This window comes from Miscanthus floridulus, chromosome 17 (genome assembly GCF_019320115.1).
Source record: "Miscanthus floridulus cultivar M001 chromosome 17, ASM1932011v1, whole genome shotgun sequence".
In the NCBI taxonomy this organism is placed as follows: domain Eukaryota; kingdom Viridiplantae; phylum Streptophyta; class Magnoliopsida; order Poales; family Poaceae; genus Miscanthus; species Miscanthus floridulus.
Genome location: NC_089596.1, coordinates 87,979,227 through 87,995,458, shown reverse-complemented (window position 1 = coordinate 87,995,458; position 16,232 = coordinate 87,979,227).

The following is a 16,232-nucleotide window of genomic DNA, read 5'->3' as shown; positions in this document are numbered from 1 at the left end:
CATAAACTTCTCTACACACCTATGACCGGTGAAATGAAATGCCCTAGTTTATACCTTTGCCTTGCGCATTCCATTCCATCTCCTCCAACGTCGATGCAACACATGCACCAACACGATCAACAATGATATGATCCACTTCATATCATCACATGATCATATTGGTTCATCGATCTTGACTCTACTTGCTCTTCACCGTTGCCATCGTCCATCGGTGCCAAGTCTTGCTCAAGCTTCACCGCCACGCGGTCCATCACTCCAAAGCCTTCGACTTGCCCTTCACGCTTGCAACCGGTCCATCAAGCCAAGTCTTGTCTTGATCTTCTCCACCTTGATCACATGACTCAATGTCATGTCTCATGTGCATTTAAGCTCCTTCATCATCACATGTGTGAGCTTTGCAACATCTCCAAGCCATTTTCACCTTTATGGCATATGTTGCTCACACACATGTACCTGTGGACTAATCACCTGTGTATCTCACATAAACACAATTAGTCCACCTAAGTTGTCACTCAATTACCAAAACCAAACAAGGACCTTTCAGTAGTAACTTTGCAAGTTGTGTGACTAGTAATCATTGCAACTAGAATTGTTGGATAGGTGGCTTGCAACCCATATAGAGCTAGAGCAAGTTTGCATTTTGCTATTTGTCATACTAATCAAATTGCTCTAGTTGATTTATAGATTTTTAAATAGGCTATTCACCCCCCCTCTAGCCATACTAGGACCTTTCAGACTAAGTCAAATCACTGCAAAACAGCTGCCACAAGACAAACTGCCACTGCCAATTGAAGCTCCCCTTGACTCAAGTCACACTATCCATTTGACACTCCAGAGGCTTGGCCTCTGTTCCATACTCGTGGGCTTGGCCCTAAGTTCAACAATCACTACCCACTGACCAAGTGCCTCAACACTAACACACTGCTACGAATGGAATAGATAGAGTACAAGTAAGCAATATATTCACTAGAGGTAAGTGTGTCCTATTTAGAAGCAAAGCAATATAGATGAGAGAAAGATGTCGTGGCTTTGCTACCTACAATAATCGATGATACAGCACCCAAGCAGGAGATAAGAGGCCACGGGGCACCACACATCAACTGCACAAGGGTATGACAGAAGAGAATAAGCAAATCAGCATTCGGAGGTGGTTTAGGCAAAACAGCGAGCAGTTGGCGTGCAGGGAGGGATGCTCACCAAGGAAAGAGCGTTGCGAGCAAAAGGAGATGCCTGATGGCAAGCACACACAGCACACGAACATTGCAAGATCACTGAGAAGAGAGAAGTGCAAGCTCCAGCGAGTTCCAAGATGATGATGGCGAGCTCGGCCTCTAGGAGCGCTGTAAATCCTTCACGATCGGAATGGATGCAGGCGAAGGTGGCACTGACGTGGCTACGCGCTGGCACTACGAGGCCACAATGGCAGGATGGGAGCGCGGCGGGTGCACATGGTGCAGACGGGGGCACGCGCGAGTGGTCGGTGAGGCTACAGCGGATGGAGGCGTGGGCGAGCAGCTGGTGAGGAGAGGCACGGCGGCCGGCGGTGAGACCCGAGGCGTTAGGGTTAGGAGCGCGGTCGCCGGTGACGTACGGTCACGAAGCAAGTGCGTTTTGGAGTCAGGCGTGGGCCAGGAGAAAATGAGGAAGAAAAGGGAGCGGCTGACGACACGGGCCCACATGATAGAATAATGAAACACGCTTCCAAAATGGTCACCGAACAGGCACTATTGATGCGGTGGTGACATAGGCGATGCACCGTCATCAACTGTCCAGTGTACACTGTCAGTGGCAGTGCCCAAGGTGTTTTTCTGCTGCTAGCACTGGCACCGTCACATGAACTGTTCATGTTCGGTGGCCTATCCGGTGCCTCCCTGAGTTCCAAATTGAAGTTTGTCTTCGTCGGACCTACACCCAACCGAGTCCCAGCCATAGAGAGAAGCAACTAAACACTAGTTGGGATTGGTACGAGTCATCCTCACTCAAACTCTTATTTTCAAAATAATTTTGCCATAGGCTTAATTAATTTTTAAGAAATTAGGCAACAAAAGAGCAAGAAGACATCATGTGGCCACCACATAGGGGTCATAACTAGTAGGAGCGTCAAATGCAATGCACATGCAAGAAAGTAAATCCAGTTGCTTGTCAAGTTTGATCCAAGGTTAAGCTTTTTCACACATTTTTCGATGGTTATCTTAACCATGTTAGACAAGCCCTAAGTGCATTACTAAAATTTAAACATGTTTTATATTACAATGCAATACAAGGGTCAACACAAACTCATTTTTTAGTGAAGTAACTTAGGTCAAGCACATTGAGCTCATTCCTCAACCTACAAAAGGTAGCCTCATCGAACGGTTTTGTGAAGATATCCGCCAATTGATCCTCGGTCCTTACACCTTCTAGTGATATATCATTTTTAGCAACATGATCTCTAAGAAAGTGATGATGGATATCTATGTGTTTGGTGCGAGAGTGTTGAACCAGGTTATTAGAAAGGTTTACCGCGCTCTCATTGTCACACAAAAGATGTACCATTTCTAGAACTACACCATAGTCTAGAAGAGTTTGCTTCATGTAAAGGATTTATGCACAACAAGCACCCGCGGCAATGTACTCCGCCTCGGCGGTGGACAAGGCTACACTATTTTGCTTCTTAGAGGTCCAAGACACTAGTGATCTACCAAGCAAGTGGCACCCTTTAGATGTGCTTTTTCTATCAATTTTGCAACCAGCATAATTCAAATCAGAATAGCCAACTAGTTGAAATCTAGCTCCTTTAGGATACCAAAGGCCAATGCTTGGTGTGTATTTAAGGTACCTAAGGATTCTTTTAACGGCAACTAAGTGAGATTCCTTAGGATTAGCTTGAAATCTAGCACACATACATACACTAAACATGATGTCCGGCCTAGATGCGGTCAAGTATAACAAGCTACCAATCATAGAACAGTTGAGAGTTTGATCAACCAAATTATCTCCCTCATCTAGGTCGAGATGTCCATTAGATGGTATTGGTGTCTTGATTGGCTTACATTCATCTATTTTGAACCTCTTGAGAAGATCCTTGATATACTTTTCTTGAGAGATGAAAATCCCTTCTCTCATTTGCTTGACTTGAAAACCAAGAAAGAATGTAAGCTCTCTAATCATAGACATCTCGAACTTCTTCGACATCAATTCACCAAACTCTTTGCAATAGTCTTCATTTGTTGAGCCAAATATGATATCATCAACATATACTTGACAAATGAAGATTTCTCCATTAAGCTTCTTGGTGAGTAGTGTGGTGTCGATCTTCCCAATGGTGAAGCCTTTCTCAATGAGAAAATCTCGAAGGCACTCATACCAAGCTCTTGGGGCTTGCTTTAGCCCATATAGCGCCTTGGACAACCTATAAACATGATTAGGATATCTAGGGTCTTCAAACTCGGGAGGTTGATCAACATAGACTAGTTTATTTATGAAGCTATTTAAAAATACACTTTTAACATCCATTTGATATAATTTTATTTCATGATGAGATGCATATGCAAGGAGGATACGAATGGCTTCAAGTATTGCAACCGGTGCAAAGGTCTCTCCAAAATCCAAACCTTCAACTTGAGAGAACCCCTTTGTAACTAGCCTTGCCTTGTTTGTCACAACAATGCCTTGATCATCTTGCTTGTTGCGGAACACCCACTTTGTTCCAATAACTCTTGCATCTTGTGGTCGCTCTTCAAGTGTCCAAACTTTATTGAGGGTGAAGTTGTTCAATTCTTCATGCATGGCATTTATCCAATCCGGATCTTAAAGAGATTCTTCTACATTCTTAGGCTCAATGCAAAAAACAAATGAGTGATGTTCAATAAATGAAGCAAGTTTTTGAGAGCGAGTCATTACACCTTTTGAAGGACTCCCTATGATGAGATCTTGTGGATGTGCTTGAAGTAGAGGTGAATTTCTTCTATCAACCACTTGAGGAGGAGGTTGTGGAGCATCAACATCTTGAGCTTGTGCCACTATTTGATCATGAGAGACATAAGTATCTTTATTTTATACTCTCCCATCTTTATCATCATCTTGTGGCACATTTGATGAAGAAGGTGGATCAATCACATGTACTTTATCTTCGTCATCTTTAGGCTTGATGCCTCCAACCGAAATGTTTTTCATAGCCTCCCTCAATGGTTCATCTCCTACATCATCAAGATTCTCATGCGCTCCTTGGGAGCCGTTAGATTCATCAAACTCCACATCATATATTTCTTCTACCAAGCCAGTTGCATGGTTGAATACTCTATATGCTTTGGACTTCGATGAGTAACCAACAAGAAAACTAATATCACAACTTCTTTGAAACTTCCCTAGGTGTTACCGCTTCTTGTAGATGTAGCATTTGCAACCAAACACCTGGAAGAATGAGACATCCAGCTTCTTCCCATTGAGCAAGTCATAAGGGGTCTTGCCAAGAAACTTTTGAAGAAATAGGCGATTGGATACATAGCATGCGGTGTTGATAGCTTCCACCCATAAATCTTGTGGTGTGTTATACTCATCAAGCATTGTTCTTACAAGGGTGATTAGTGTCTGGTTCTTTCTCTCTACTACACCATTTTGTTGAGAAGTGTAGGTTGCAGAGACCTCATGCTTGATCCTGACTTCATCACAATGTGCTTCAATGTTTGTGTTGTCAAATTCTTTTCCATTGTCACTTCTTGTCTTCTTGAGCTTCACTTTAAATTTATTTTGTGCTCTCTTGGCAAACTTCTTGAAACATGCGGCCACTTTGGTCTTGTCATGAAGGAAGAACACCCAAGTGTATCTAAAATAATCATCAACTATCACAAGACAATAGAGGTTGCCTCCCAAACTCTTATAAGTTGTTGGTCCAAATAGATCCATGTGGAGAAGCTCTAGCACTCTTGTTGTTGACATGTAAGCTTTGGTTGGATGAGTGTTAGCAACTTGCTTGCTGGCTTGATATGCACTACAAAGCTTATCCTTCTCAAATTTTACATCCTTCAAACCTCTCACCAACACATTCTTTATTAGCTTCTTGAGTGAGCTCATCCCAACATGTGCAAGTCTTCTATGCTAAAGCCACCCAAATGATATTTTGGTGAATAAGCATGTCTTCAAGTTTGCATCTTCGGAGGTGAAATCCACTAGATATAGGTTATTGTATCTAAAGCCCTTGAATATAACTTGATCATCATCTTTCTTTGACACAACAACTTCCTTCTCGGTGAACAAACATTGAAAGCCAAGATCACACAATTGACCAACGGATAGCAAGTTGAAGCTCAATGACCAACTGGTCTTGAGATGCTCTTTCTCCAACTTGAGTTTCTTGTTTTCTTCTCTAAATTCATCATGAGTTGATAGCCTCTCAAGATTCTTCTCCATCTTGAGCCTCTTGTTCTCTTCTCTAAGCATCTCATTCTCAAGAGCCATGTCATGATCATTGTCAAGTGTCTCCAAGACAATTGAGTTGGTGGTTGCTAGCTTTTTAAGATCTTTCTTAAGCTTCTCATTCTTATTCTTGAGCTTGACATAATCATCATAGTTGTCGGACTCGACCACTTTCTTGTCTTTGCTACTAGAACCTTGCTCAATGCTCTCAATAAATAAGTCATCATATGATGTGGCTATATCAATCTTAACAACTTGGTTAGTAGCATGATGTGGTTCATTGGATAAATACTCATGAGAAAGCACAAGATTATCATGATTAACTTTGAGAGTGGTGTATTCTTCTTTGAGCAAGTTGTATCTAGTGGTGAGCTAATTATGTATCCCCTCAAGTTTATCATATTTTTCTCTAAGCTCCTTTTTAGAAGTTTTGAGCTCCTTGAGCTTGGATGACACAATTTCATTTTCTTCTCTAAGCTCGCCACTAGCTTTTGCGGCTATGTCATATTTTGCTAAAAGAGACTCATTCTCAAGTTTTAGCTTTTCATTTTTAGCTCTTGTCTTTCTTATGATTTTAGTGTAGTTATTTAGCAAGACAACTAGATCATCATATGAAGGTGATTAAAATTCTTCATCACTATCACTACCATTTTCATCACCACTACAATCATCATCACTTTGTACCTTTCGATCACCCTTGGCCATAAGGCATAGGTGTGTAGAGGATGATGGCGGCAGTGGCGGTGGAGGTAGTGAAGTCCCAATCACAAGAGCGGCCACCTTCTCCTTCTCATTATCACTTTCATCACTGGATGAGCAACTTGATGATTCAATGTCCGTGAGCCAATCACCAACGATGTAAGCCTTACCATTCTTCTTCTTGTGATATTCCTTCTTGTTGTTGTTCTTCTTGTATGGCTTGTTTTTCTTCTTCTCATCATCATCATCACTTGAGTCATCTTTCTTGTCCTTATACTTCTTCTTGTACTTGTCTTTCTTGGGCTTGGGGCTTTGATGAGCTAGATGACCAAGTTCTCCACAATTGTAGCAATCCATTTTGGAGATGGGCTTTCTCTTGCTACTAGTGAAGAATTTCTTCTTCTTTCCATCAAACTTGACACCATTCTTGTTGAACTTTTTGAGCATCTTGGCGGTTCTTCTCACCATGAGAGCAAGACTTGCATCATCGATCTCATCATCACTTGAGCTATCATGATCAACTTTCGCTTTTCCCCTTTTCTCTTGGCTTTCCTTGAATGCCAAATCTTTCTTCTTGGTGGAAGAAGAGCCATCTTGTGGAGTGATATGCATGTACATCTCATGTGCATTGACCTTTCCTAATATTTGAGTTGGCATAGCGATGGAAAGATCACCTTGATGAAGCACCATTGTTGACGGTAGTTAACAACCATTATAAACTATTAATATAACATGCATAAGGACATAAATATGATCACCAACAAAGGTCTAGGGGTTTAAACTAATAAATTCCATGAGTTTTGGTGAATTTGTATTTTCTGCAGGGTTTAACCATAAAACCGTCAAGGTGGACCTACATGTCAGATTTAATTGCGCTTATCCACCGCGAAACGGACACTAGAAGGTTCTAGAGGACACCAGAGGGTGCCACGCTGAGGTAGAGAAGCAGAGGTGGCCCCCACCTGCAGGTCGTCCGGCCCCTAGGCCCACCTGTCAGTCTTCACGTTGCAATGTCAGTTCCCCACCGCCTCCTAGGTTGCATTTACGCCGTTCCTTAAGTCAGTTTGATTCAAGGGCTCACGTTTGATGCTCTAGGCTATATATACCAGCCCCTACCACCCCCTAAGGCATCAAGTCATTTGAGAAGATAGAAACCCTAATCATCCTCAAAGCTCCATTAATTCTAGGGCATAGCTAGTTAGGTTAGGTCTAGAGGGAGGCAAGCAGGCTTCGCTTGGATTCCCGATCGTGTCAAGAGCGTGGTTTGGTATAATCCTTGTACCCCCTCTCTTCTGTATCTCCATTAGTTTTATATGCTTGCTACAATTGTTATGACAATATTAGTATTCACCTTATTTATGTTCTTTGTTATAATGTTCATCGTCTACTTTGATTATATACTTAGTAAAGTTAGTTTATCATTATGTTTATCCATAAGTTCGCAAAGTGCTCGCTCCAAAGTACACGGGGTGAGTGGTCGACATTGTGTAAGCGTGGTGCTTATACATTGTTTACCTATGGATACATCCTATATTCCAAGCCATGTGGTAGATCGCGGATATGACACTACCGTTGAGTCCTTTGTAGTCCACTCCCCGAATATAGGTATACAAGTAGGATCTAGTTATGAAGGAAGACAAGCTCTGTTCTTAATCTTCCTTAGTAATGTCCCTTATGTGTAGATATAAAGATGATCTTAGCCATGATTACTAGGTGTAATTACACTAATCAATGTATGCTTTGACTTGTAATTAAGAATGACTTAGGAATTATTCCTCTAATATTCTACTAGACCATGCTAATGCCATAGAAAGGAGTACTCTGAGTGATTTATCATCATCATTAATCAATACTTTTTATATCTCTTATCCTATGACTTACCCCTATTATGAGTAGAATATTGGCTATGGTTTACTTCTCCATCAATGGTATAAGTTATCAATACTTGTCCAAGCTAGACCTTCCCTGTGGTAAAATATAAATAACGATACCTAGAATACTCTCGGGTGAAGTGCTACAATGGTATAATTATCTGTGCGCTTGCAGATCCTTTTTTATTCATATATCTTTATATTCTTTCTAGTCACATAAAATGATAAAGAACTACTTAGTATCATTCTAGTAGTGATGCTAGGCAGTACCAACAAGCATCTCTGGCACCATCACTAGGGATGACAACCTAGTAAAGTAATGTTAGATGTAGGTAATTAATAGGTGGCTACTAAAACAAGTGACAAGTTAATAAATACCAACAACCATCACAATATGCCCATACTTGTCAATGGAGAGGACACTCAAGATCTTTCTCACAACATCGGATGGTTGCATTTGGGTGAGTCCAAGCCCATTAACCTCCTCTACAAGAACATTCAAGGGAGAATACATTTCATTAGCACTTTCACAAGGTGATAGCGTTTCTCATACTCACTCTTGGTTCCCTCATGGAGCGCACAAATGTCCGACCATAGCGAATGGGTGTATTTGTGATTCCGCACACAGTTAAAGACGTCCTTGCAAAGGCCTCTAAAGAAGGTGTTTCTAGCCTTTGCATTCCACTTCTTGTAGTGAACCTCATCACCTTGAAGGTTGGCGGGGTCCTTAGGTTTTGGGAAGCCTTGGGCGGTGACTCTATACACTCCAACATCTATGGCCTCTAGGTACGCCTCCATGTGAATTTTCCAATAAGGAAAATCATCTCCCTCAAAGACGAGAAGGGGTCCATCCCCGTGGGACATCTTGTTCTAGGTGGTTAAGCCTAATTTAAGGAGCACGAGGCTTTGATACCAATTGAAAGGATCAAGATGCCCAAGAGGGGGGTAAATTGGGCTAATTCTAAATTTTTTGCAATAATTACGTTCTACTCTTAGCCCATTTCACCCCCTTGTGCCTAAAAGTGATTCTATTGTTCTACTGCACAAAAGTTTTACACCCTAGGTTCCAATTCTTCTCTAGCATGCCAATTCTAAGAATGTAAAGACATGAATTGAATTGCTCAAATGTAAATGCTCAAAGTAAAGAGAAGGAAAGGAACGCGACAATATTTTCCCAAGGTATCGGAGAGTTGCCACTCCCTACTAGTCCTTGTTGGAGCACCGCGCAAGGGTGTAGCTCTCTCTTGATCTACGCAAGGATCAAGTGCTCTCTATGGACTGATTCTTCGACACTCCATCACGATGAATCGCCCACAACCACTCACAACATGACTTGGGTCATCCATAAGCTCTGTCGAATGATCACTAAGCTTCCAATCACCATCAAGCCGTCTAGGTGATGGCGATCACCAAGAGTAATAAGCATGAACTCTCACTTGACCCCAACCAAGCCTAATGAGAAGAGTGGATGCACACTTGCTACTCTCTATGCACTAATGAGGTCCTTAATCTTGGATTAGCAAATCTCAATCACCCCACTAGGCTCTTGCCCTCCCTTGCACACCAAATGGTTTCCTCAGCTGAACAAATGGGCAAGAGAACCTCAATGCACGAGATGGAGGGGTATAAATAGCACCAAGGGATGGAACTAGCTGTTACCCTCCAACTTAGCATTTTTGGGGGCACCGGACAGCAACGTGGCACACCGCCACCCCTTGTTTGGTGCCACAGCAACGGCTAGTTCTTGAACTAGCCATTACCAGGCTGGCACCGCCACCCCCTGGGCGGTGACCAGCCCCAGAAACCCCACTCTCTGGATAATTAGGGTGGTGGCACCACCATCCCCTGGCAGTGCCCTATCCGGTGACACTCTTAGCACAACATCAAAACCACGAGCCTTGGGAAAAATAAAGCGGTGGCACCGCCACCCTTGTGACGGTGCCCTGTCCGGTGGCTGCCTAGAGAAAAACACTAAAACCGCAGCCTCTAGAAAAATAGGGCGGTGGCACCGCCACCCCCTAGGTGGTGCACCGTCACCCCCAGGATGGGGTACACCACCGTGTCCGGTGCCACCCCCTTCATTCACCTCCATTCCAAGCGCCATTTTGAAACGTTTTCAAACTTCTGATGATCTTAGGCTTCATCTGAGCTACCTAGTGCTAGATTAAACAAATGTGCAGCACATTCTTCTCACTAGACTGCCTAGGTCAAGCTACCCATCTATGCCCCTTTATAGTACAAGTAAAAGAAAACAAAGTCCTAAAACTAATCTAAGTGTCTCTCAACGCCTAACGACACTTAGAACTAGTCTGTCCTTAACCTTGTCGTCCATCTTTTGAAAACAGAAACGAATTTCATCGGCAGGGGCATGAATGCCATAAGTGCCCAATCAATCATCATTACCATGACCTAACTTATAATGCCTCTGCAAAACACACATTAGTCACAGTAATCATGTGTCATCATTAATCACCAAAACCCAAATAGGAGCCTAGATGCTTTCACGAGAACCCACCTATATCTCGTAGGTGACAGGAAATCACCTGACTTCTATCGGTCTAAGCATGGCTAAGCATAAATTGACCTACTCATACTAGTAAAGGTCCAGGTATGTATATCTGGTGACTGGTGGACAAGGTAAGTCATGCAACAATGGTTTCATCCAACTCCTATAACTTAATGCACAGTATATAAAAGATAGACTCGAGTGCATTTGCAAAGAGAGAGGGTAGGAGGCTTAGAATGCTCTGAGGCTTGCCTGGGTCCAACACTAGGTTAGTGTTTGTTAGATGACACTCGCTTGGTGAGCATCTCCTGTTCTCACACTTGCTTAGTCCTTCCATCTTCGGGATAGATCCACCAAACACCATCTTCGGGTTCGGCTCTAACATCACATCCTTCCATCCTTCATGTGGTTCATCTAGCGTACCTAGATGAGATGCACAATGCAGATGTATGAATACGAAGAATGACAACAAGTGATGCATCACATAAAAGCATTCAAGACAAGCACAAGGTTACACGAGAATAAATAAGCAACTAGGGTTGTTCAACTAAACGTGTTTAACCAAAATAAGAGCAAGTTAAAGCAATCAACTTAAGCACATGCACAGCATCTGGATAGCAGCACAAAAGGCACTTGTTTTAACCATAACTAGAGTTTTAGGCATCCAATAAAGATGATCCTAGACTTTTTGAAAAGCTTAGGAAATTATCTATAACTTTGTTATTTACACCTAGATCTGATTTATTAGTTAACTAGGTCAAAAACCACAAGGAAGAAGAACTGCACAGCAAGGATAGAAAACTGACATGAACTTCAGAAATGTATATTTGAAGTTCTAGACATCCATCCAACATGATTCCTAACTTTATGGAAAGTTTATTAAGTTGTCTATAACTTTCTTATTATCATCTCAAGACGATTCAATAGTTAACAAGACCAACAACACTAAGAAGCAAATCTGTCCAGACTTGGACAGATTCTAGCATTAAACTTTAGGTATCTGTATCTAGAGTTCTAGACCACCAAAAGGAGTGTTCTTTAACATTTTGGAAAGATTATGAAAAGCACTACAACTCTTTTATTGTCACTGAAAGGTGATTCACAAGTTATCTTAGTCAAAAAGGCATATCAGTGTAACACTGTCCATAACACAAACAAAACCTGATAGGGTATTTGTAAAAGCTATAACTCCCAAACCAGTTGGCCTCAAATCATGAAATATTAGGACAACCAAGATAAGTAAGTTATCTACAACTTTTATATTCACCACATCTACAGCAAACACCATCATCAACACGTAAATATCACTACAACAAAAACTATACAAGCAGTCATTTTCAGCATATGTGTAACCAAGTCCTTCACTTGGTTCAACAACAAGATCAAATATGTACAACTAATTACATGGCTCTCAAACTACTACTAATATAATAAATTAGCATTAGTCATAGCTAACATGAAAAGCATATTAACATATCTTCAAAACATGGAGGTTACAAAGTGATACTTATCTCTCATTTCCATTTACTGGACACTCGTTTACCGAGTAGCAAACATAAGCAACACATAAAGAAAGGTAACCTACCCCAAGGTGATTTAGAGGCTAGTCTTCACCACACACAAACATCCTCAACAACCACACAACGATCATCTCATCCAAAGTAGAGCTAAAGCAAAGATTATCGACTTGCATAAGCAACATAATTATTAGTTGATTATACTAACATGAGAGCACACATATGTCATTCAAAAGCTCAAACCAACATCAACATAGTTCAGCCACCTCTGTACCTTAACGCAAGCAAGAAAGCACCACATGAATCATATAAATCTTTTCCAAACATCTCTTACTAGCTCTAAAGTTAATTCTTAAACCTATATAATTAAAAACAAGGTGGTGTGGCAAACATCTCATTTGAAGCTGAGATTTTTATGTGTGACAGAGGTTATCAAGATAAGACTACTTCACAAATTTTTACATGCCCAGGTTTCATAAATTAGTTATTACAATCAAAACAAGTTTTACATGCAAAAAGGCACGTGAGAACAAGATAAATCTATAACTTAACATTTTCTGTAAACACATGGCTATATTAAGGTTCCATAGGTCCTAACAACATCATACAAAGGTAGTGGAAGCACATTTTCTATTTTTACACATGTATATTATTTATAAACCATTTAACAAGCACTAAACAAGTTAAATCAAAAGCTCAGTCATAATACACCTAATAAACCTGAAATTTTTACCATAGCACAAGCATCACATTAATATCCTAGCATAAAAATTTCACTCCAATTGAAGCACTACAACATCATATATGATTTAAGCACAGAAAACCCTAACAAGGCATAAATATAAATCTACAACAAAAACTTTCTACTAAAACATGCTATGTTATAGTTTCACTGCATAGATCTACTCATAAGGATTCCAAAACATCTTCATTTACTATTTTATGATTTTTCTATGAATTACTATGTATTTTCAAAGTTTCAGCTAGATTATATGCATAAAAGAAAAGATTAACAGATAAAGGAAAACACTTTCTCAACTAGGCCCCTGAACTTTTCCGGATCTGATCGGCACTATTCATATGAGTGTAGGGTTTCACATCTGGAACCACAAAAGAGTTTCTGTTTCCATTTTACTCCCTCTCTTCTTCTTCTCGACGGAAAATAGAGCAGGGCAGCGGGTGGAGAACGTCAGGGAGGCCGGGACCCGGCGAGAAAATGTTCGGCGCTGGTAGAGAAGGGCCGATCGGGCTTGGACGTGGCCGCGCCTGGCCTTGACTGTGCCGGCTGTAGCCAGCCGCAGCCTGGCCACGGCAACAGGCGGCACCGACGCACGGAAACGACGATGGCCAGCGGTTGAACTCAGGCTAGGGTTTGGGGAGGTAGTCACGGAGTCGGAGGCAAGATCGGTGGTGGTGCTAGAGTGGCCCGCTGGGGTGGAGGAGAGCAGGGAGTGGTGGTGGCAGCCCAGAGTTCTGCTTGGGCGGCAGTCATGGCGGTCGCGTCCACACTCTGGCGCAGAGCGAGGAAGGGAGCGGGAAGAGTGAGCGCAGTAGGGCCAGAGTGATTGAGGGTGAGCGTGGAGAGTGCGGAGGCAGATGGCGCACTTGGGCGAGCTCCCCATCGAGGCAGCAGCACCGGCAGAGGAGGTGGGGGCGCTGCCCACACATGGACGCCACGCAGCCAAAACGACGAACACCTGGCGGGCGCTGTTCAGCACGACTTCGGGTCCAAATTTCGGCATATTCGGTTGAGATTCGGATCTTGGGTGCTATAGCAAAGTTTCTCTTCTCTGGCTAATCTCCCATCCCTATTAAGGGTGTACGGTCATTAGAGTTCTATATTAGCGGCTAATTAAACCCCAAGTTGACATTGTCAGTGACTTGACGAGGTTTAAGCCTTGTTCTGCTTGAGCTCCAATTACTTGGTCCAAACATGGTCAAACTTGATCCAACTTCTTCCTAGACCTTCTCCATGGAATTAGCTCCAACTCTTATCTTGGACCAATTCAAGTTGCTTCACAAAAACACGAGAACGTGACGTGTCAACACTTATTGCCATGTAATCTCAGACTTAGAATTATTTTGAGTAGGGAGAAAACATCAGTAGATTAAATCTCTGAGCCTCTGTTTGACTTGTTTGCAAGCTGATTCAGGGTATGCTCCAAAAACAAAGTTCGTTTTACTCCACTCAAACTATAACTTTTATTAAAGGTCAAACCCTAGAACTGGTACAGAAGCCACTCATTTTATCTTGGTCAAAGTAGCATCTCAATAAAGCTTAAATGGTTCTTTTTGTCCATTGAAGCACCTTATTGACACTTGCTCAACATGAACATTTCATAACTTTTGTTCATGAGTTTAATTAGAGTTGTTTGAGCAAGGTTGTAAGGTTTGGTTGACTTTACAAGTTTTCATTCACTTAACAAAGTAATCCAAGCAAGAATATTACTTGTCATTCCATTGACCTTTCGATCCCAAACTTCATGAAACTTTTCCAATGGTCAAGATAGCTTGATACTAAGGTGATGCTCATGAAAGATGCATGCTTAACTACTCAAGCCTACATTTGAAAAAGGTCAACATGTAAGCAAAGTATGTTATCCAAGTTTAAGTTGGGGCTCATTTTCATAGGTTTGACCTTAACACCTTCATCACCACTTCCAAAATTTTAGACTAGAGCTCTTGATCATCACTTGATATAACTTACTTGAGTCCAAACTCGCTGCTTAACTCGTGACTAACACCTGGGGTGTTACAAATCTCTAGGCAGGAAAAGGTTCCAGTGGCCGAGATACATTCTTCAATTCTACTATTTCCATTAAAATTATAGGAGTCGTAAATTTTTTTTGCTCAAATTCAAATTAATAAAAAACACGTTACTCCATCTGTTTCATGATACAGATACATTGTTTTTGCTCTGCACTTAGATATATACTATGTCTAGATACACTGTTATTGATATGCACCTAGATATACACTATGTCTAAATACATAGTAAAAGAAATATATCTAGAAAAGCCAAAATGTCTTATAATTTAGAACGAATGGAATATTAATTAAACGCTTTCTTAATATTCCTATCTTGGCCATCACGGTGCATTTCTGCTAAAGCAAGCGGAGGGAGGGCAGTAGCATTACACATCCCTATCACACCTCATATACAAGCCCAACAACCTATTTTAACAAAGTTGCCACCACCAACACTACAGACACTTCTTTTACACAAACTGAATAGAACCAACACATGAAGATAGCAGGTATGATATCCAACTTCATATCACTCATAATAGACATATTTGAATCTTACACAGACACTAGTCTATAACATGATACAAATATGAGGGGTTAACACTTCTTCATATGCAAATGCAAACACATAGACAACACATGACATAAAAAGCTTAAGGTTCATATATACAAGAGCAGATCCTAAACACAAAGTAAGTTCAACATCCACTAGCTGAAGATAACCAATGAGCTAAGAAGTCTCCATTAAACAACTTAAAGGAAGATACCTGATCCAAAAACTTACATCACATAGAAAACATCAAGCCTTCGAACAATATGGGTGAACAATGTCATCTAAAGATTCAAGGTGTGAAGTGACAGACTAAAGACCTGATAGAACGTAACTTGATCTTCACCAACTTAATAGACCCGAGAAATAAAAGAATACTACCTCCATCTCTAAATAAATCAATTTCTAGAGTTGTCTTAAGTTGAACTTTTTTTTAATTTCACCAGGTAAAGATTTATGACACCAATTATCTTACATTGTTCAGGCGCTAAAGGAGACCAATGCAAATGTCTTGTGCTATTGGGCAAAAAGTCTCCCCAAACGATAGCATATAGTCATTTTTGTGGGTCCAAATCTCAGTTCCCTTTTTACTCCCTCTGTCTTCAAATAAATCAATCATAGAATCCGTAACTTTATAAAAAGAGTAACAACATCTATGACATAAAATGAACATATTATGAAAATATACTCTATGATACATCTAATGATATTAGTTTGATATCATAAATCTTGATATTTTTTCTACAAATTCGGTCAAAGTTTAAAAAGTTTGACTTAAGACAACTTCAGGAATCTATTATTCAGGGACAGAGAGAATATCTTCATGATCCGTTATGAATGTTACCCGGCCAATTGACTTAGTAAATGCAATAATCCTTGCTCTTTGTGAGGTTTAAACTCTTGTAGAATTCGTCAATCTATTTTTTTTATGTACAATTTTGAACACT